Raw genomic sequence first — 21815 nt, 5'->3', positions numbered from 1 at the left:
CTCAAAAAAACTTATGTTGAATGAAAAAAGCACATGTGTGATCTCATTAGTTAAAGTTAAGGACTAGCAAAATTAATCTATGGCAATAGAAATGAGAGCTGTGGTTGCTTAGGGGCGTGGGAGTGACTGGGAGGAGGAACGAGGAAGCTTTCTGGGCTGATGTAAATGTAAATGTTCTCTATTTTGATTGGTGTGTTGATTACACATACACATTTCAAAACTCATCTAACTATATCTTAAGGTCAATGCATAACTGAATATAAATTTTACTGCAGTGAAAGTGATGAGAAAAGGCTTGGCTGAGAGAATGGACTTCTTAATTTTCTGGAGCTGCATGCAGTTGGCAGTTCCCAAGTTGGGAGCATGGAGTAGGTGGACAGAGAGCAAACTGGTGGGGACAGGGTAAAAAAAGAGGTGAATGTGTGCAACGTTACATAAGAGACAGGGAGGGATTTTGTAGCTAGCATGAGTGTGAAACCTTAGAGGAAAGAGAAGGATATCTAAGGCAGATATTAAGGAAGTTTTATTTGTTTGAAGCAGCATGTAGATTCTCATTAACCTGTCAAGAAAACCCAAAGTGAAGAGCCGCATTCTTCTTTTTGGTGTTCTGAGTAAGTTCCTATCGCTTTTAAAAGTCTCACTATACTGAGACTAGTTGTTTGAGGACTCTGATTTGTAAGGGTGTCAGGTAGCATCTAACTCTCATTTAATCATCAAATAACTCGACACCCCAACAGCATGGCGGGGACCAGAGTTGATGGGTGGTTACTGAAGAGTGTAGTGTACATTTCTGATTTCCTGAATGACAAGGACCCTGGAAAGACATTCTGCAGGGGTCCTTATATCATCAAACAGTAAGGGCTAGTCTTGAAAGCCTACTTACTTTTAAAGGAAAATCTTACTCTCAATTTATAAGTGAAGAATCCTGGTGATTCCATCATGGGTTGTTTGAACGGAGAGAAATGCCCTATGGATTTATGCACTCTCACAGCTCATTCACAGCAGTGTAGCACATCCTCTCTATTCCTTTGCTCCCCAAGGGATCCCCATAGGTTTCCCTTGCTATTCTGAAACAACTTGAAACTCTATGAAAACCTCAGCAGAATGTTCTGGGAGCTGCTGGAATTTACTTTCTTTACTCCTCAGTCACTATAGACCAACACTGGTTACGGATTCTGCTTTGGTGCACGAATCCCTTTGTCACCAACTCCCTCTGCTGGTCTTGAATCTCCTTAGAATATTAAAGATAGCAACTCCAAACAAAAACAACATGATGTTCACTTGTAAGTGAGCACTCATTGAAACTTACTTTATTATTCTCAGTTCTCATTTTCCTTCCCACTTTCCCGTTTTTAGTCATTACCTCCAGCCCTCTGTGGTTGTACTCTATGGTTCTGTAGTTCTGAATCACCACGCCTCAACACATCTTTGTTCGGGTCACCAATGAGGCATATCTCAGATAATGTGCTCTCTCTCTTTTTAATGCAGAGTACTTAAAATATGTATTTCCATAAACTGTCTCTAACTCTTAACAGATTTTGTACTGACTAGTTTTTTATATTTTTTGGCAGATTTGAATGTTAAACTCTTGCATGGCATCTGATTTGGGAGAAGGATTAAAAGCAAAGGGAGAGGGTGGGTAGGTAAAAGTTGAATTGTTCTTAACGGTTCTGGGAATGATACCATATTTTAAAACCAATCCAGAATGGAAAGTGGAAGTTGCTCTCAGGCATGACAGTCTAACATTTACAGCTCAGTTTCTGTTTCCACTTCTCCCAGAAGACAGATATCATGAAATTGTTCGTGAAACTCCAAATCTCCTCTTAAGATGATGTTTTCTGGAGGCATGGAAAAAGCCCACAGACACGGAGGGCTCATGCTGATCATTCTGTTCCCATTTTCCCTTAGACCTACTGAGAAGGTGGGGGTGATGGGGAGCAGGGTCCTGCCTAAGAATTTGAGCATGCCAAAGGAAAAATTGTCCTTTTAAAGCCACTGCCAGTGTTTTGGCCAGAGGGATATAGACCTGTAATCCTCTATTTAGTAGAATAAGTTAGTGAGTTTTTGCTTACGCAGATTTAGACTCAGACCTTAGTTCTAAGCAGGAATGGAGAATTAAGCATCTTTTATATAGTAAGTATGACTTTATTGGTTAGGGCTGGCAGTCAGTTTGGGGGAGAAGGTCCTACTTGAGAGCTCACTGGAATGCGAATGACTAAGAGTGATATTATCATGGGGATAGCTTTATAGGGATAGGAATTCAATAACATTTATTTTCCAAAAAATCGTTCAAAAATTTTGTAAGTTATTCTATATCGTAAGCACATTAGTTGAAACATGCCTCATTGTTGATCCCAACAATGATGTGTTGAGGTGTGGTGGTTGAGAACTATGGAACTACAGTGTCACAGTGGAAAGGCTGGGGCTATGATCGTTAAAGACAGGGAAGTTGGAAGGAAAATGAGAAAGAGAATACTAACGATAACTACGTTTTGTTGAGTGCTTATTATACGTCAGGCGTTGGACACTTTCTGCACATTATTTCACTGAATCTTTGCAGCGACCCTGGGAAGTGGCTAGTTAACTTTGATACAGTTTGTACGTGGTGGACCCAGGATTCAAACTCCTCTTTATTACCCCTATAAGGGCATGAGAGAATTTATAGGTACAATTCTTGATTTGGATGAAATTAAAATGGAATCAACAAATATCCATTGATCATACTGTAAGGCCTTATGGTGACATAGATTCCAGAATCTCTTAGAAAACATAGAAGATAAACATATATCAGATGGGATTTTTCCTCCTTAAAGTCAAAACAGAAGCAAAAACAAAGTGTGTCTACTTTCATGCCCATTATTGTCTCCTTTTCTAGTCTCAGTCCTCGGTCTATTTATTAACTCTTTCTTTTTATGCCTTCAAACTGTCCCCTCACTTGCCATCTTCCTTCCTCGTAGGTTTACTCTACCAAACACAGAGATGAATAGGTATTCTGAGATGTTGTGCCAGGTTTTCATTATTCAATTTTGGGGGAATGAGAGAGAAGAGAAAACTACTGCTCAGCCACCTCCCTCATCTCCTCATTTTGAGAAGCTGTTGCTCTCTCTGAAAGGAACCTTTCAGAATTCATCGATAAATGGGAAATCTGGGTCTCAGGAAGTGCCATTTTTTAAAGTGAACTTGTAAAAAGTCAATTCTTTGCCTGTCCTTGCGAGAATTAACTATTGAATGGGTAAAACTCAGACTGTTAGGCACAGTCGGGCTAAAAAAGTAGGGAAAAGGTACCCACTAAGGAGGGATTGTCGTCTAGAAAAACGAGGGACACAGTATCTTGTAATTAAAGGGTGTTACAGTTTTGTGAAAAAGCAAGTAGTATTTGGTAAGAAGCATAAGAAGTGTATGTTAACTGTTTTTATTTAATATGATGCAATATTTTACTTAAATTGAGCCCATATCCTAAATTGGGTCAATTTCAGGTATACAAATGGGCTCTCTTTTCAAATATAGAATAGATATTCTAGACCTAGACTAAACTTAGTTCAAACTTTTGGCCTAATTTGTAAAAGAAGTTAAGAACAGAAATAGAGAAAACAATCACTCAGTAAGTCTTAGCCTAAATGGTATGTGTGAATGAAATAGATTTTGACAAATATGTAAGAATCTGTTTAGCCTGATAAGTGTTTGCCCATATTACTGTTTATATCTCTTTCCTATACTAACTTGTGTTGGCTTTCCATTGTCATTAGAATATTAGTGTAATTAGAATAGTGCAGTGTCCTTTTCTATTCTTAGCTTATATTACATGCCCCTGTGCTTCCTCTACTCCACATGGACATGAGTTAGACAGTCATAGGTCTTACTTTTTGCTCAGGCTAATTTCACCAAGGATGCCTTTCTTCTCTTAGGCTATTTAATTCCTACCAATTCCTTCAGATCCTGTCTGAAGAAGTTATATCAGGCAGGTTTAGGATGTACAAATAAATCAAATAGGAGATGGTCAGTATCAGAATGATACAGAGAAGTGGCGCTGAGAATTCAGAGGAAGGGAGGATTACTTCAGCTGCGGTCATCTTGGAAGAGTTTTTGGAGTGGTAACAATTGCATGGGGCCTTTGTATTCAAATAAATGAATTATGAGTAGCATTTGGTTATATTGAAGTATAGTGGGAAAGGGAATTTCTTGCAAAAAGAGCACCATGAGGCAAACACTGGAGTGAGGAGTTTGTGAAACAGCAGATTGTGTATTTTGACAGGAACAGGTATTGCAAAAAAATAAAAGAGAATAGGTTATAAAGGAGGTTAGAGACAATGTTGAAACTTTGAGCACAGAGTGTTAGCATTGGAAGCTCAGTAAACTCTTTTCCCTGCCTGAATTCAGAGCCAATTAAGAGGTTTTAGATGTCAACAAATTGGAGTTATAATGCCATGATCAGCACTGTTAGAGCTGATTAGAGAATGAACTTTTAATTGGTGGCCAAGTGGGTTTGTTAATACTCTACCCTTGCATTAGACAGAATTACTGGTCAACTGAAGGCCTGTCTTTTGTGGGCAGAACCTGTACCATGTGGCAGACAACAGAAATTGTTCAATTCCTTCCTTCTTCTCTCACTCTTCCTTCCATCTCCCATCTCTCCCTCCCTTCCTCCCTTCCTTAGTTTCTTCTTTTCTTCTATATATATTGAGTACCTATTATGTGCCAGGTACATTTCTACTGCCGAGAATAAAGTATTGAACAAGAAAGACATAAGACTTGCATTTAAGAAAGAATTCAAGTATTCTTAAGGCAGACCAGATCTGAAAAGAAAAATCCCAGTCAGCTGATCATGCTCAATTTCTTCTCCTAAACTCAGGATGCAGTATAACCACAGAAATGACAAATGTTTACCTCGCTCAATTTTCTAATCTACAAAATGGTAATAAGAACTCTTCCCTTGAATAGCTCTTCCATTTTTTAAGTCAAGTGAAAGCACATTGAATATCTTAGCATATTGTTCACACATAGAGACAAGTTGAGTTAATAAACCTTATGTTTTCTTCCCTCTTCTTGCTTAGCAACTCTTATTACCATAATTCCTCTTTGTCCTCTTATTCATTCTTCCACTTTCCTTCTCGCCTGCTTTTCTCCACTAAGAATATTTGAAGACTTTCCAAGAAACCCACCCTTTAGTTTTATATAATAGTCGTATAGCCACTTTGCATTGGTAAGAAAATTTGCTTGTGCTTTGAAAATGCTTGAACTCATTATTTCACAGTTTTACAAATAGAACTTGGTCAACATGCTGAATCAAAAACCCTACTGGGCAGTGGGAACTGGCATTGAAGGATATAGAGATGATCTCTCTCCTTGTAGATCTTATGGGCTGTGGCAGAGGCAGACCACAAGTGTGATGGGGGAGCAATCCAGGAGCTAGGAGGATCAGTGGGAAGACCTATATAAGGAAGTATTTTAAAAATATTTTATCCAGAGTCTCTTAGATGGCATTCAGAGGGCCAAGAACCTTCAGCTGAAACAGTATAGAAAATGTGGTTGCATGGTCACTACAGCTGCATCCTAGGTTGGGAGAAAAGTTAATCAGATTCTCCAGGTGGAGTGTGATCAAGCAGGTGTTAAGTGTTTAAATAAATGGATTATGAACATTGTGAAAAGACTATGTGGTACTCATACTTAATGATGTTAGTAATAATGCCCTTAATGATATAAACAGCTAACATATTTTTACTTCTCTGCACTGGTTGCTAAGCATTGTGTTAGGAGCTTTACACACATTATCTCATTTAAAACTCAAAATAGCTTCAAGAAGATAGTGGCAGATCCAGTAGTTGCCTGTCCACCAGTCTCACACCCTTTGTCCTTGCTACAGAGTCCCTATTGTTTTTCACCTTTCTCCAAATGGGCTCATTCTGGTTGACTCTTTCTCAGTCCCTCCACTTGGAGTGAATTGTAATTGGTGGTCTAATTTGACTTGCCAATCATAGTGGTCTAATTTGACTTGCCAAATAATTGGCTAGGCCTGGAAAGGCCATGCAATTTTGAGACTTGAGGGAAACATTGTTGAGAATTTATGAGAAGAATTTTCTTGCTCCAAAATATGGATGCAAGATAAATATGTCATCCTTTCTATCTGTGGATATCGTCATTGGTAGGTGATGTATAGCACCAAACAGCAACTTGGCCCAGTGTGAGGACCAGGCTAAAGAGGATAAGCCAATGCATCAAGCCTGGTCAGGGAATGGAAGGAGTGAGAAATAAAGGACCTAGAACCCTGATAGGATTGTTGAGCTACTGAATTAACCAGTCTTGGAACTGCCTACCACTTCCCCCCGCCCCACAGCTGCCCAGATCTTGACAAAGAGGGATAATAAATGTCCTTATTGTTTAAGATATTGCTGTTGGATTTTCTGTTACTTGTAACCGAGAGAATGCCTAGAGATGAGTTATTCCCTTTCTACTAAATTGAAGCACAGAGAAGTTAGGTGACATCCAAGGTCATATAGCTGCTAAGAGGGAAAACCAGAGTCCAAAACCTGTCTGACTCCTGAGGGGGGCCTTGTGCCTAACAACCAGCTGTAATCCCTCTGCACTGACTTTGACATTTCAATTATGTATGAGCAGAATAGTGCTGATTTAAGTGCATTGCATTTCAAGAATCAAATTTGCTGTATGGTGTTGTTAGTCTGGCCTAGAGTAAGATTACTGGTGACCTTGAGGCCTCCCTGGACTGAGGCTCCCTCATTAATAACAGTTACGAAGCAGCAGAAGAGAAATGTGATGGGTCCTCTCCTAGCCTTCTGTTCCACACCTCCTCTTTACCTGTGATTACAGATTTGAGAGAGAATCTATCCAATGGATGTGTAAGATTTTGGTTTTTGTCAACTGTGTTTTTAACTGCACGACAAATCTTACTTAGATTGATTCCTTGAATTCTTGAGTATGGATGTGTCTGAGACCGAGAAATTATCCCATAGGTGCATCATAAATATTTGTATACATAAATATTATTACTTGATGGTTTGTACCTGCCTGAGAATAAAGTCACCTTAAGAGTCAGTCCTCATCCTTATAGAGACAGACACCTTCAAGACATAATGTAATTAATTCTGGGAGTCCTTGGACATGCTGTTGGGAGTGGTGATGTGGCATATCTTAGACTTCAGGGTCATGAACAAGAGCATGTCCAAGTCAGGGCTGAAACAGCGGAAGAGTGGACTGGTGGGACATTTCTGGAAGACTGTAGACATTAGACTAGCATATGACATAATGAAACATTTTATAGGGTACCTTGGCAGGAAAGTCCTGCTTTTTAGCTTAAAAGTACCTTTTGGACATAGCCAGAATTAAGGCAGCACTTATGACATTGGGATGTTGAAGACATTGCGAATATCATACCATGAAATACAACATCTAATTAAACTACTACATAAAGAAAATCTTTTGAAAAGAATCATTTTATATCTCCATACTGTCTTTGTCTCAACTCCATATGTGTTAAAATATGAAGCCCATTTTTTTCCCCAAACAAAAGGTTTCCAGCTCAATCATGGACTTGAAACACTGAGAGATTAGCTGAAAAGCCATGTGAATGGGACTTGAATTCAACATGTAGAAGTTCTAACTTACAAGAAATGTGCTATGCAAATAATTCATTTTAGTGGCATGTTTAGAGTTACCTGTTGGTCTCTTCTGGGCTGAAAACATTCCCTAGGTTTAAATTCTTTAATCAGGTATTAATCATATAGCTGTATGCTTGTAACATTCATTTCTATTGGATACTGTTTGTTAAGTTAATGTGTTTTATTATCCATCTACTTAAAAATATAATATGAGCTACTAAAAAAACTGCAAAAAACTCAGTAAGATGAAGATAAAATTAAAGAAATCAGGACAAAAGTCAAGTGGAATAGTGAGATGAAATCAGGAAGCCTTAGTACATGGAAGTGGATTATGCAAGATTATACACATGTATTAAAGCTACATCAGTGAAGTGGTAAGACTCATATAGTTCCCAAGTTAGAAACGTTCCTAACTGATCAGGACAAGCAGCATTGACTTTCCCTGGTACTAAGGCCTGAGGAAATGGTTTTCCTGTAAGTCTTTATAAGGGGGACACTAAAATGTAAGTCCCCTAAATAGTATGTTTACAGTAAATATAGAGTTCTGTAAAAGTGATTGTATTGGGAGCTGGTATACAAAACAGTGCAGTCCACACTTCCGTAGTTAGATCTATGTGCATGGCTTTCTTTTTTCCTCCATGAAGCAAAGCTGCTAAATTGAGAATAGGTTTCCAAACCTTAATATTTGCCCATTGTGACTATGACCCTTTTGCAGGTGTGAAAACTGAAGCAGTTAGCTATGGTGCAGCCAGTCACAGTCCATATTGGAAATCACAGCCCGTAAGGTTATATTGTGAACTTACTCACTTTGCCTTCCTACTGTTTGTCTTTTTCATTAGAATTTTTTTTAAACCTATGGGTTTCCCTTGAGTTTAGAGTGCACCTGTTCATGTTTATATCTGAGAATGCATCCTTCCACTGGGAAGACCTCTGTGCATAAATTTAGGGTATCTCTTTGTTTTACAAAACATATATGGGAAGGTACAGCTAAAAGATAAAAGTCAAACGATTCTGAATTATGATACTCATTCCCAAAAAAGAGGGAGATGCTTAAATGTGAATCGTTTGGAAAAAAAGTCAACAACCAGCTCCCCTCTCTGGACTTCATGGGCATTTCAAGGTATCTTTGTGGGTGGAGTGGGAAGAGGGTGGCCCTTAACAATCATACCACATGGAAGCTTTTGGTGTATATAAAGTAGATCAGGCTCAGTATAAAACATTGTTTACAAAACTGTGTCATTTTATAAGTTAACTTTTCCCATGATTGTACCCCAAGAGAGAACACCTGTTAGTGGTTTGGGGTATGTTATTCAGATTTTTATTTTCTCTGGGAATAGTAACATTTATGTAACACTGCACAATGGTCTTCTATCTTGAGTTAGAATATTGGTCAAAAGGAAATGAGCTTTTGCTTTCAACAGGTCAGGGCCATCATGTGGCCCATTGCCTTCATCTCCTGCTGTTCACATTGGTGGAGTACAGGTGATTGAGGGGTGAACAGTATCTTGTTCTCTGCTGGGAACACACAGAACCCCCAAAACATTGAAAGTCACCTTTTACTTGGGATTCTTGCAATGCAATCCAACCCATAAGGTGTTGAGAGGATGTTGAGTTGTCAGATGAGATTGGCTGACCCAGTTGCCCATTGCCTTGTTTTTTTGCCTGGACTTTTGTTTTCATTTGCATATGGCCCCTCTCCTGGAGAAGCACTCCTTTCCCTCAGTCTTTTTAACTCTTTTCTCCTTCAACACTTTGCCTCCTCTTGCAAAGTCAGCATCAGTGACTCTCTGATCTGCCTATTTTTAGATTTGAATGCTTTCCTTGTGCTGCAAATGGGAAAGTCATGGAAGTATTTCCATATATGAATCTGTAGCACAAGGAAAGAGTTCGTGCCAGAGACATGAAGTTGAAGCTACCCTCGTATAGGAGATACTTAAAATCATGAGACTGGATGAGATAACCAAACCAGAGAATGAAGACGGAGGAAAGATGACGTTTACTCAGCAGTTTGAAAGTACTGATGCCTGTGTATATGAGGCGTATGTGAAAATTAATTCCATTGTGAAATCTTAGAGGTAAGAACAAAAATTAAAAATAAGTATCAGCTTTTATAAGTCTGTTCCTTCTGCCAAATTACATATGTGATTCATACTGGCCAAAGAATTTATTTCTGAGCTTCAGAGAAATAAAACGTTGGAAGAAGTACTTAGCTAGGATCCTCTCATGAATTTGTTTGTCATTTAAGGATTTATGGTGTTAGACATTGCCAATATCTATGATAGACATATAGTATTTGTAATCCAAATTCATTTTTGGATGAATAAAATTTTCTGATCATATACTTTTTTTGTGTTTCCAGATACCTGTAAGAATACTGTGAAAATATTAGGTCATGGATTGCTTTGTTGTTTACATATGGTTTCTTTCTCTTTATTTTATTATTGTTTGGTGATGAAGAATACTACAAATGTATTTGAAAATGATTGTTGTCCTGAACAGAGTTGTACATGACAAATGATCATATGAACCAGAACTAAGAGAATTTAATAAGAGAATTTCACTTGTTATTAACACTGTTAATGCTAATAATAAACAGTTAAAAAGAGAATTTGAAAGTCATATAGTAAGAACTTGGGAAAGTAGACGTCATAACTTGTTTTTCAGGTGTATCTGGAAGTGAAAGATGATGTAGGTGTATTTGGAGCCTGTGTGTGTGTGTGTGTGTGTGTGTGTATGTGTGTGAATTATGACTTAGTGATATAAAAGTGAGGTGACTTTTGAACATTACTCAGCCGGTTACTTACAACTGATACCAGTATTTCGATCTATTCTTTTGTCACAGGGTTAACAGTATCAACAGCCTAGGTCAGTTCACTGAAATAATTTAATAACTCAAAAGCAAGTAACTAAAATGATGTTTAAGTGCCAGTCTGTGGATCAGCTACCAGCAACCTAATTTTTATGCCATAAATATAAATTAATTATTCTCTTAAAGATGAGTATCTTAGCTGTGAGGGCAGACAACACCTTATTGAAACAGTATGTTTGGTAGAGAAGAGTTCTGGAATGAGAGCTCCTGTGTGGGCACTCTATTTCTCTAACTTTAACTTCCTTCAATTCCTTTTAGCATAGGTACCATGGAGAGGTTTTTGTTTCATTTGATTTGTGTGTGTGTTTTGTGTGGAGGGGCAGGGGTCGTGGAGTGTGATTAGATTTAAAGTTAAAAGGATCTTGATAAAATAATTACTGGATCCTGTAACAGATCCGTGTTCTGTTTTAGTTTTTCCAATGACAAACATGATTAAAATGAAAATTTTGTAAAATATAAAGTCATGATGTAAAAATTTCACTCAGTGAAAGCATTTTGAGGTCAGATAGTTTAGGTCCTTTAAAAAAAACTCTCTCTCTATATATAATTTATATAATGGAGTTTAAGCCTTTATGTAGTCAATTTATTGACTTTTTCCTTTGTGATCAGCTTTAATTTTGAAATTCTTCTTTGCTTTGAAATTTCTTTTCAATGTAAGGATCAACCAAATATTTCTTTATATATTTTTTGTGCTTTAAATTATTTCATTATTTACATTTAACTTATTGGTGTAGAATTTATTTTGGTCTGAGGTTAATAACAATCCTGATTTTTCCTCATGTACTTTGCCAATTTTTCTAGCAATTTATGTGAATAAACCTACATTCTTCAATGGTTTTCTTTGTTATATACAATTTTAGTTTTAGTAGGATCCGTTTCAGGTCTTGCTTTTGTGTTCTATTGATCTGCCTGCCAATTCTTTTATTAGATCACACTATTTTAATTGTTTATTTTGTAACACCTTATAGGACAAGTTACTTTTCATTTCCCTAAACCCCACTGGTCTCCTTTCACAAAATTTCCTTAGACTGCTTTTTTGAGGTGAGAAGAAAGGACAATAATTAAGTAATAGAATTCATGGTTTCTTAAGCTCATTCTTCAATTAAGGCAATAAAAACATGTTATTGTAACAACTTTTTCAGGCTGTAACTTGAGGATATGTATTCAGCCTATTCATCTAATAGCTGTGAGAGTCTCTCTGAACATACATTTTAAAAGGTAAAACCTTTTAAAAGATGTTCTGTTTCAAACATCTTAATAGTTCCACATGCTTTGAGATAGTTTTCTTTTCTTTTTCTTTTTTTGCCCAGCTGATTTTAGTTGTAGCATTTAGTGGCTTTGAAAAAGCATTATGGATCTTATTCTATGATAGTATAGCTTCGTTAATAGTGTTTTATGAGTAAAATTATTGTTCCTCAATGAGTGTTTGATGAGTGTCATGAACCGTCTTATTCTTACATGTTTCCTCTGAAGGGCAAATAGAGAAAATAGTCATAAAGGTTATTTCTTTTTTTTTTTCTTGAGACAGAGTCTCGCTCTGTCGCCCAGGCTGGAGTGCAGTGGCGGGATCTCGGCTCACTGCAAACTCCGTCTCCCGGGTTTATGCCATTCTCCTGCCTCAGCCTCCCGAGTAGCTGGGACTACAGGCGCCCGCCACCTTGCCTGGCTAGTTTTTTTTTTTTGTATTTTTTTAGTAGAGACAGGGTTTCATCGTGTTCGCCAGGATGGTCTCGATCTCCTGACCTCATGATCCGCCCGTCTCGGCCTCCCAAAGTGCTGGGATTACAGGCTTGAGCCACCGCGCCCGGCCTAAAGGTTATTTCTTAAACGTGCTTGTATCCTATACACAGTATTAGATTCATTAATTCATGCAACAAACATTTCTAGCGCCTCTGTATGAACTAGGCACCAGTGTTATGGCTGCTGGAGATGCAGCAGGGGTGGTTAGGGGTGGAGCGAGATCAGTGTAATGGTTGTCCCGAAGCTTAAATTCCAGTGGGGAAGACGTGTTATTATCAATATACAAATAAATAAAAATATATAATGCAACTTAACATGGAGATAAGTTCTCTGAAGAAAGCAAAGCAGGGTTAAGGAAAAAAAAAGGTGAGACAGAGGTAAAGTGACACTCTTGACTAGAGCATCAAGCAAGGCCTGTCTGATTAGGTGTACAGAGTAAAGAGACGTGAGCATGTTATACTAAAGACTGGCGGAAAGGCCTTGCAGGCACAGAGAACACCAAGTACAAGGCCCTAAGGTGGGAACAAGCCAGTGTTTTCCAGGACTGTCAAGGAGACCGATGTGTCCAGAGGGGAGTGAGAGAGTTGGAGAGGAGTAGGGGATGAGGTCAGAGAAGTAGCCAGGGGTCAGATTAAAGACTAGGGTTATGTTGGGTAGGATAGGAAGTTGTTGAAAGCGTCTGAGCAAGAGAGTAATAGGATTTGGTGTCATTTTAAACAGTGTCTCTCTGCATGTAGCAGAAAGTGAATGGTGGTATCATTCATTAAAAAGACTGGGAGGGTAGCAGATTGTAGGGTGGAGTGGGGTGGGAATCAGGAGTTCCCTTTGAGCAGGTTGCATTTGAGATGCCAGTTAGTCACTTGAGATGTGTGAGGTGTGAGTTGGCATATAGGGATGCAGAATCTGGAGCCCAGATGGAGATTTAGAACTGGGGAGTCATTGGCACAGAGATTGGTGTAGTGCCATGGGCTGGTCAGATCACTCAGAGAGTGTGCTAATTTCCTAGGGCTGCAGTAACAAATTACTAAGAATTTGGTGACTTAAAACAGCAGAAATTGGGCCAGGCATCGTGGCTCACACCCTTAATCCCAGCACTTTGGGAACCCAAGGCGGGTGGATCACGAGGTCAAGAGACTATCCTGGCCAACATGGTGAAACCTCGTCCCTACTCAAAATACAAAAAAAAAAAAAAAAATTAGTTGAGCATGGTGGCACGCACTGTAGTCCCAGCTACTTGGGAGGCTGAGGCAGGAGAATCGCTTGAATCCGGGAGGCAGAGCTTGCAGTGAGCTGAGATCGCGCCACTGCACTCCAGCCTGGGGACAGAGTGAGACTCCATCTCAAAAAATAAAATAAAATAAAATAAAATAACAAAAGAAACAGCATTCTTGCAGTTCTGGAGACTAGAAGTCTGCAATCCAGCAGGGCTTTGCCCCTTCTGGGGGCTCTGGGATCATTCCATTCTTTATCTCCTCCAGCTTCTGGTGGCTGTCGGTGTTCCTTGACTTGTGGCCACATCCCTTCAATTTCTGCTTCCCTGGTCACATTGCCTCCTCCTTGTCTGTTGGGCAGACTTTCCTCTGCCTATCTCTTGTAAGAACATTTGTTGGATATAGGACCCACCCAGATAGGCAAGGATAAGATTCTTCTCTCAAAATCCTCAACTTAGTCTCGTCTGTTGCCATATAAGGTAGTGGTCACTCCTTTATCAAACACGAGAATAGTCACAGGTTCTGGGGATGAGAACGCTGACAGTTTTTTTGGAGGCCAGCATTCAGTCCCCTACAAGCAGTCAGTGTGGATTGAAAAGAGGTAGTCCCAAGACCGAGCTCTGGGGTGCTATAGTGTTCAGAAACCAGAAAGAGAATACAAAACCAGTGAAGGAAACTGAGGTGAGGTCAGTAAAGTGGTGCATGAGGAGGACGGCCATAATGTGGTGTCTGATGAAGGATATGTTTCAATAAGGAGGTGACGACTAGCTGTGTGAAAGGCTGCCAAACAATTCAGAAAATAAAGATCAAGTCTTGATCATTAGATTTTGGAACTTGGTGAACTTGCCAAATGGTGTCCAGAGAGAATGGCATACTTGCATTAGTTGTGGGCCCCAATGCTGATTCCAAGTTCCACTGGAATATTATAGTCCTGTTTCAGCTGCGGGATCAGTGGTTGTCCAGTGCTTCAAATGTAAAACGTTATTTAATGATTTTTTTCCTTCTTTTCTGTGTAAAGTTCTATGTGTGTGTTGTGATAATAACTTTGTTTCTTCAAACAAATTGTTAAATGTTCATGGATAGAAAAACTGGAAATTGTAATAAGAAAAAAAGTGGGTTATTTAATTTTAAATTTCATCTCAAGTGCTGCCATTTTTTCCCCATAAAACTCCTGTTTTATTGCTCTTTTTTACTAGGCTCTGAGACCTTTTTATTTATTTTTTCACAACTTTTGCTGAGTTAAGTATACAGTTACTTAGGAGTGGATAGAGGAATTATGGCCAAACTTGTCACATCATGCCTTTTGGGTGGTGTCTCGCTGATGTAAATGGCTGGACTGACCACTGATGTTGAAGGGGAGTAAACCCTGTTATCCTGATGTGGGGGATGCAAGCAGATCCATTCCACTTGTAAAACATACAAAAACCGTGGAAACATGCCTTCAAGAGCCAATGATTTCAGTTTGTCTCCTGTCTTCGTGACACATTCATAGGGAGGAATTCTTACCTGGATGTTAATATGAAGGAAGTAATAAAAATTGTTTATTTGTATTTTACTTTATTTTTTGTAATTTCAACCTTTATTTTAGATTCAGGGGTACATGTGCAGGTTTGTCATGTGAGTGTATTGTGTGATGCTGAGGTTTGGGGTACAATTGATCCCATTGCCCAGGTAGTGAGCGTTGCAACCAATGGGTAGATTTTCAACCCTCTCCCAACCTCTCCCTTCTAGTAGTCTCCTGTGTTTATTGTCCCCATTTTTATACCCATATGTACATAATGTTTAACTCCCACTTAAGAGTGAGAACTGCAGTATTTGGTTTTCTGTTCCTGTGTTAATTCCCTTAGAATAATGGCAGCCAGCTGCATTCATATTTCTGCAAAGGACATGATATTGTTCTTTTTTATGGCTGTGTAGCATTCCATAGTGCCTACGTTCACATTTTCTCTGTTTAATCCACCATTGATGGGTACCTAGGTTGATTCTACGTTTTTGCTATAATAATTTATTGGTAGAATAATTTGTTTTCCTTCGGATATTTACTCAGTAATTGGATTATTGTTAGAATGGTAGTTCTTTAATAAATCTCCATACTTCTTTCCATAGTGGCTGAACTAATTTGCATTCTCACCAAGAGTGCATAAGCATCCCCTTTTCTTCATAGCCTCTTCAGCATCTGTTATTTTTTGACTTTTCAATAATAGCTATTCTGTCTGGTGCGAGATGGCATCTCATTGTGGTATTGATTTGCATTTCTCTGATGATTAGTGATATTGAGTATTTTTTCCATATGTTTGTGGGCTGCTTGTATGTCATCTTTTTAGAAGTGTCTGTTAATGTCTTTTGCCCACTTTTTAGTGGGGTTATTTGTTTTTTGCTGGTTGAATTATTTAAGTTCCTTATAGATTCTGGACATTAGACTTTTGTCAGATGCATAGTTTGAGATTATTTTCTCCCATTCTGTGGGTTGTCTGTTTACTCTGCTGAGATTTTCTTATATTGTGCAGAATCTCTTTAGTTTAATTAGGTCCCACTTGCCAATTTTTGTTTTGGTTGCAATTGCTTTTGAGGACTTAGTCATAAATTCTTTGCCAAGGCCAATGTCCAGAATGTTGTTTCCTAGGTTTTCTTCTAGGATTCTTATAGGTTGAGGTGTTACGTTTAAATATTTAATCCATTTAAATATTTGCATATTGTGAATTCTTGTGTATTAAAATTAAAATTCATCCAGTTGAAATTAAAATTCATTTAATTTTTGTATATGGTGAAAGGTAGGGATCCAATTTCAATCTTCTGTATATGACTAGCCAGCTACCCCAGCATCATTTATTGAAGAAGGAGTCCTTTCCTCATTGCTTATTCAACTTTGTCAAAGATCAGATGGCTGTAGGTATGATGCTTTATTTTTGGGTTCTCTATTCTGTTCCATTGGTCTATGTTTCTGTTTTCGTACCAGTACCATGCTGTTTTGGATACTGTAGCCCTATAGTATAACTTGAAGTTGGATAATGTGATGCCTCCAGCTTTGTTCTTTTTGCTTAGGATTACTTTGACTATTGGGGTGTTTTTTCAGTTCCATATGAATTTTAGAATGGTTTTTTATAATTCTGTGAAACATTATATTGGTAGTTTGATAGGAATGGCATTGAATCTATAGATTGCCTTGGACAGTCTGGCCATTTTAACAGTATTGATTCTTCTAATCAATGAGAATGGAATGTTTTTCCATTTGTTTGTGTCGTCTATGATTTCTTTCTGCAGTGTTTTGTAGTTCTCCTTGTAGAGATCCTTTACTTCCTTGGTTAGATTTATTCCTAGTTATTTTATTTCTTGGTGGCTATTGTAAATGGGATTGTGTTCTTGATTTGGCTCGCAGCTTGAACATTATTGCTGTATAGGAATGCTACTGATTTTTGTATATTGATTTTGTATCCTGAAACTTCACTGAAGTTGTTTATCAGTTCCAGGAGCCTTTTGGCAGAGTCTTATGAATTCTCTAGGTATAGAATTATATTGTCGGTAAAGAGAGATAGGTTGGCTTCTTTTCCTATTTGGATGCCTGTTATGTATTTCTCTTGCCGATTGCTCTGGATAGGACTTCCGGTACTATGTTGAATAAGAGTAGTGAGAGTGTGCATCTTTGTCTGATAAAAATTGTTTAAATCCCAGAAAGCTAATGATGAAATCAGGGGGATTTTAATAATATATTGATATTTTGCATTTTTATAATGTTTCCATCAAACTTGTGAAAGATCAGACTCAGGGAGAACAATTCTGAGTTGGAAGAAGTTTACAATAAAAAGTATCAGATTCATCTCTGTCTAAAATAGGTAAATTGAGATTGGGATGAAGAACACAGGAATGTTATTGAGAGTGCTGTAATGTGGCTCAGTAAGTAGATATAGGGATAAAAATCCTCCTGAGATATCCTCTTGATGCTCAATCAGCACCATAAGATTGCGATAATAGAGTTGGCCAGGTGCCTCTTGCCTCAATTTAAACAACCATCTCTGGAGAAAGGACCCACGTAGCTTATTAACTAAGCAAGATTTCCTCTTGAAGCTTTGACAAAGCCATTTCCATGTGCTGTTATTCAATTTGCCTAAATTTTATGCGTCAGTCAATGGATTTTGGAAAATATAAATCTTAGAAAGATGTCAAATTAATTCTAGCCATTCAAGACCCAATATTAATTCCAGGCATTCAAGACCCAATAGGTGGGACATGTTGTTGAGAATACTAGGTCAATATTTTTAGGTATTTTGGTCAAAACAGGGAGAAAAACATTCTTATGTTATGATTCTGAAACTCAGAATATGAATTGCTAACATAAATTGAGATCAATACTCTTATCCTACTTTTGTATCCTTACATTTTGCTTTGCCAAAAGTCCAGATGAGAAAAAGGTCTTGAAAGCAGAAATAAGGAAATTTGTTTTATATAAGCTGAATTACTTATTAATATGTACTATTAAAGGCTAAGAATGAATTTTAGAATTTAAAAGTTCATTGTATGTGTCTTTCAATGAAGGGGAAGTTATTGAGAATACCATATGGCTTTAGAAGATATATTTGGTATCTTCAGGAATTTGAAGCTGCTAAATTATCAACAGCTGTCAGAATAGAATAGACCAAATGTATTTGGAGTTTAGTTCTTTGTAGTGGGGAAATTTGTGGATTTCCTGCTTCAGCCCAACTGATGAGAAGAATCACAATATGAGAAGACGTGATGAGAACTTATAAATATGTTAGATGGTTGCACAAGATGAATAATTTTGCTACAGAATATGAGTTAGATGAGAGAAAAGATAAATTTAAAGGCTGTATCATCAGTTCAAAAAATAGACAATTAAAGCAGGAAAATAACACTGCCAGTTGGTAGGAGTTTCATCATGCCCAGGGGTTCTCAGTCTAGGCACTACTAACATTTTGGGCCAGATAATTCTTTGTCGTGAAGTCTATCTTATGCATTGTAGGATGTTATATAATACATTGTAGCAGTATCTCTTGAATTAACCGTTAAACGAAAGTAGAAACCCTTCCCCAGTTATGACAACCAAAAATGTCTCTAGACATACTAAATGTCTTCTTGGGGGGCAAACTTGTCCCTAGTTGAGAACCACTAAGCTAGACTACTTCAAAATAGCTCCAAAAGTCACATTCTAGTTATATGCTCAAGATGAAACAGGATGAAGGAGAAGGTTTATTGAGAACTTTGTTGAACACGTTGTCAGGGTGAGGCTTTATTTGGAAAGTACTGTAATTAAAGTGTAGCTCCTGCATGTATATTGTATTGATGAAAAGCTGATTATTTTGCTTTCAGTCCAGAGTTAAATGAGTATAAGAGGAGCACAAATATTGTAGGTGATGAAATTGTCTTTTATTTTTGCCTTCCTCCTAAAAGCCTTACAAATATATGCAAGACAGCCAGAGTTATTTTCCAAAACTAAACCTATAGTAGGGTGGTGTTGGGTAGCCATTTCTGGGTATAACTTTCCACTTGCTTAAGTTTCAGTACATCTACTTGGAGACCTACATAATCTTATGTGCCTGTCTTCTTATATTCTAGACTTAATGATATGTATGACAGAGACTATTTGTATGCACCAAATATCCTTATGCTCCTCTCCTTTTCTCAGCCTCCCTTGCAGCTAAGCTGGGGACACATAGCTAGTTCTGCCCAGTGGAATGTGAGCTAAGCACGGCTTCTGGGCCGAAGAAGTTAAAAGCCAGAAGGCCTCTTCCATCTCTCTCCTTCCCGGTCAGAGTGACTTTGGGGACCTTGCCCATATGTGTCCTTGTGGCAAAGAAATAGCTGCTCCTTTGTTCCTTTTTTTTTTTTTTCATTTTATCTGTTTTCTCTTCTCTTTTTCTGTGATGTCCATTAATGAGAAGTTGGACTTTCTGAATTAATCTGCTTAATTCTCTTTTATTTCCAATTGTGATCACTTACTCTATATTTCTGCTTTCTGGAACCCAGTTGAATTTGATCACATAGAATAAAAGGTTCAGCTAAGACTTAAGAGCACAGGCACCATTACTAGTTGCCTTCATGTTAATGAATTATGGTGAGAAACAACATATACATAGGGTAAACATTTACTTGGAATGGTGCTACACATAATCTAGCACATTCTGCATCAGAGGAAGGTCAAGAGATTTGGGGTCTGATTTTTCTGAGAATAAAGGATTATATGACAAGGTGTCAGATTTGGGAGGCAGCACATAGATCATGGTCATTAGAGCATGCCCTCTGCTGCCAATTGTATGGATATGAATTTCAGTTTTGACACTTATTCTTTATGTGACCTTTGGCCCGTTACATAAACTCTCTGAGCCTGACTTGTCTGATCTGAAGAACGAACATTAGTACCTATAGGTTGTAAGTATGTAACTTATTTTAAGCTCTTATAAGAGTACGTGTTCTATAGCGTAGAATCCTTCCTCCCCCCTCCCTCCCTCTTTCCTTCCTTCCTTCCTTCCTTCCTTCCTTCCTTCCTTCCTTCTCTTCCCTCTCTTCCTCTCTTCCTTCCTGTCTTCCCTTAAATTGCTGCTTTAATTATAAGTGCTATGTAGGTGTTTGCTCTTACTGTTAGTTGGGTTGTAAATTAAAAGCATTATCTATCATGAGCCTATGAGCTCGAGAAGGTTTTGAGTTCTGTAGAGCCTGTTGTATTTCTCACTGTATACTCCCACAGTTAGTATAAAGAAGTTAAGTGCTTTTATAATTTCACTTGCTTCATCTTTTCTATCAGGCACAGGATTGCTGGTAACATATGTGGTACATATGGCAAAATAAGACGGCGCCTTTTCCTCTGGGCATGTCAGTGTTTGTGCCTGTTTTGGAGAGCACAGCATGGGCTGGATTTCATTCCCCATGTACCTACAGGCACCTGGAGACTGAATGCTATACCACTGTGCAGGGCTCTGACTGGGACATTACTCCCAGAAGGAAAACTGGCCAGGGAGACTCAACTCTCACATTCCAGCATGAATTCTGTCCTTGGGATTGGGTTTCTAGTAATGGTGGCATTTACTGTCTTGATTTCTTGGCCCTCCCCTTGCTGCTCTCAAAGGAGGGGGCATCAAGCCTATCACTTGAAGGCCTAGGTATGAGAGGGAATCAACAGCTTGGCTGTCAGGTCCTTAATCCTATGGGTATTCTTAAATCTTTGAGATTGGATGAGATTTATTAGGTATAGTGAATGAAATAAGAAGAAAAAGAACACAGGGCTGAGCCCTAAGGACCTCAAACTTTCATAGATCATCTGAAAATATATGAGTGGGCAAAAGGTATTGAAAAGGAGAACTCACAAAGAAAGAAGAAAAGTGAAGGGGGAATTATCACAGAAGGTAAGCGAGGAGAGAGATATAAAACCACAGCCGAGGCTTTGTGAATAGCTATGGGGCTATGTGGTTGTGAAAATTATTGTAATGATTCATGACTAACTGAAAAGTAATGCTAGCATTTCTATTTCCTCCTGATCACCCTTCTGTCTCATAGGTGACAGCCTCTGATGCAGATTCAGGACTCTATGGCTTTATTGAGTATTCTCTTTATGATGGATTTCTGAGCTATGAAGCACCTCAGGCATTCCGGATCGACCCTCATGATGGGCGAATCTGTGTTTCTCAAGATATCGACAGGGAAAGGGATCCTGCTACCTATGATCTCCTGGTGAAAGCTAAGGACGGGGTAAGTTTTTATGTATGAAGTTTGTTTTAAACATAATCACGAGTGAGCCACTGTGATTATGTGAGCCACAGAGGACCAATGATGATCAACAATTGGGTCATTCTGCTTCATGTGTCACTGCCTCTTTCCTTTGCTGAAGTTTTTTGAAGCAAATATCAAGCATGTTATTTCACCCACAAATAATTCAATAATACCTCTAAAAAATAATGACTTTGAAAACACAAAACTACGAAACATTAACAGTAATGCTTTAATGATAGCTAATATCCTTTCTATGTTAAATTTTCTTGATTATCTAAACATGTCTTTTATAGTTGGTTTCTTTGAATGAAGATCCCAATAAGTTCACAAATTGATTTGATTGATATATTCTTTAAGTTTCCATGTATAACAGTCAGGCCTCTTACCTGTTCTCCTATGGCTTTTTAAAAAAACCAAGTCATTTGTCTGGTAGATTTTCCACATGCTAAATGTGGCTGATTACATCCTTGGGATTCATTTACCATGTTCTTCCATTCCCTCTATTTCCTATAAACTGGCATTAGAGACAGAGAGCTGACTGTTTTCAGATTCATTTAGGTGATGCCATTTGCTTCTTATTGCATCAGCAGACACATACCATTATTTTGTTACAGGTTGAAGAATGGTAACTTTTGAATTCTATTATTCCTTTGCATTTATTATCTGGAA

General features: G+C 38.2%; 1 protein-coding gene across 1 annotated transcript in view; it reads left to right on the top strand.

The window, feature by feature from the left end:
• Positions 1-21815, top strand: part of DCHS2 (dachsous cadherin-related 2) — a 273224-nt gene that overhangs the window by 81550 nt on the left and 169859 nt on the right. The window contains exon 2 of the mRNA XM_033215533.1: positions 20934-21125. The gene's annotated coding sequence lies outside the window, so the exon portion shown is untranslated. The remainder of the gene's footprint in view (positions 1-20933; positions 21126-21815) is intronic.

This window comes from Trachypithecus francoisi, unplaced genomic scaffold (genome assembly GCF_009764315.1).
Source record: "Trachypithecus francoisi isolate TF-2019V2 unplaced genomic scaffold, Tfra_2.0 Lachesis_group1, whole genome shotgun sequence".
In the NCBI taxonomy this organism is placed as follows: domain Eukaryota; kingdom Metazoa; phylum Chordata; class Mammalia; order Primates; family Cercopithecidae; genus Trachypithecus; species Trachypithecus francoisi.
This window is presented reverse-complemented; position numbering and strand designations above follow the sequence as displayed.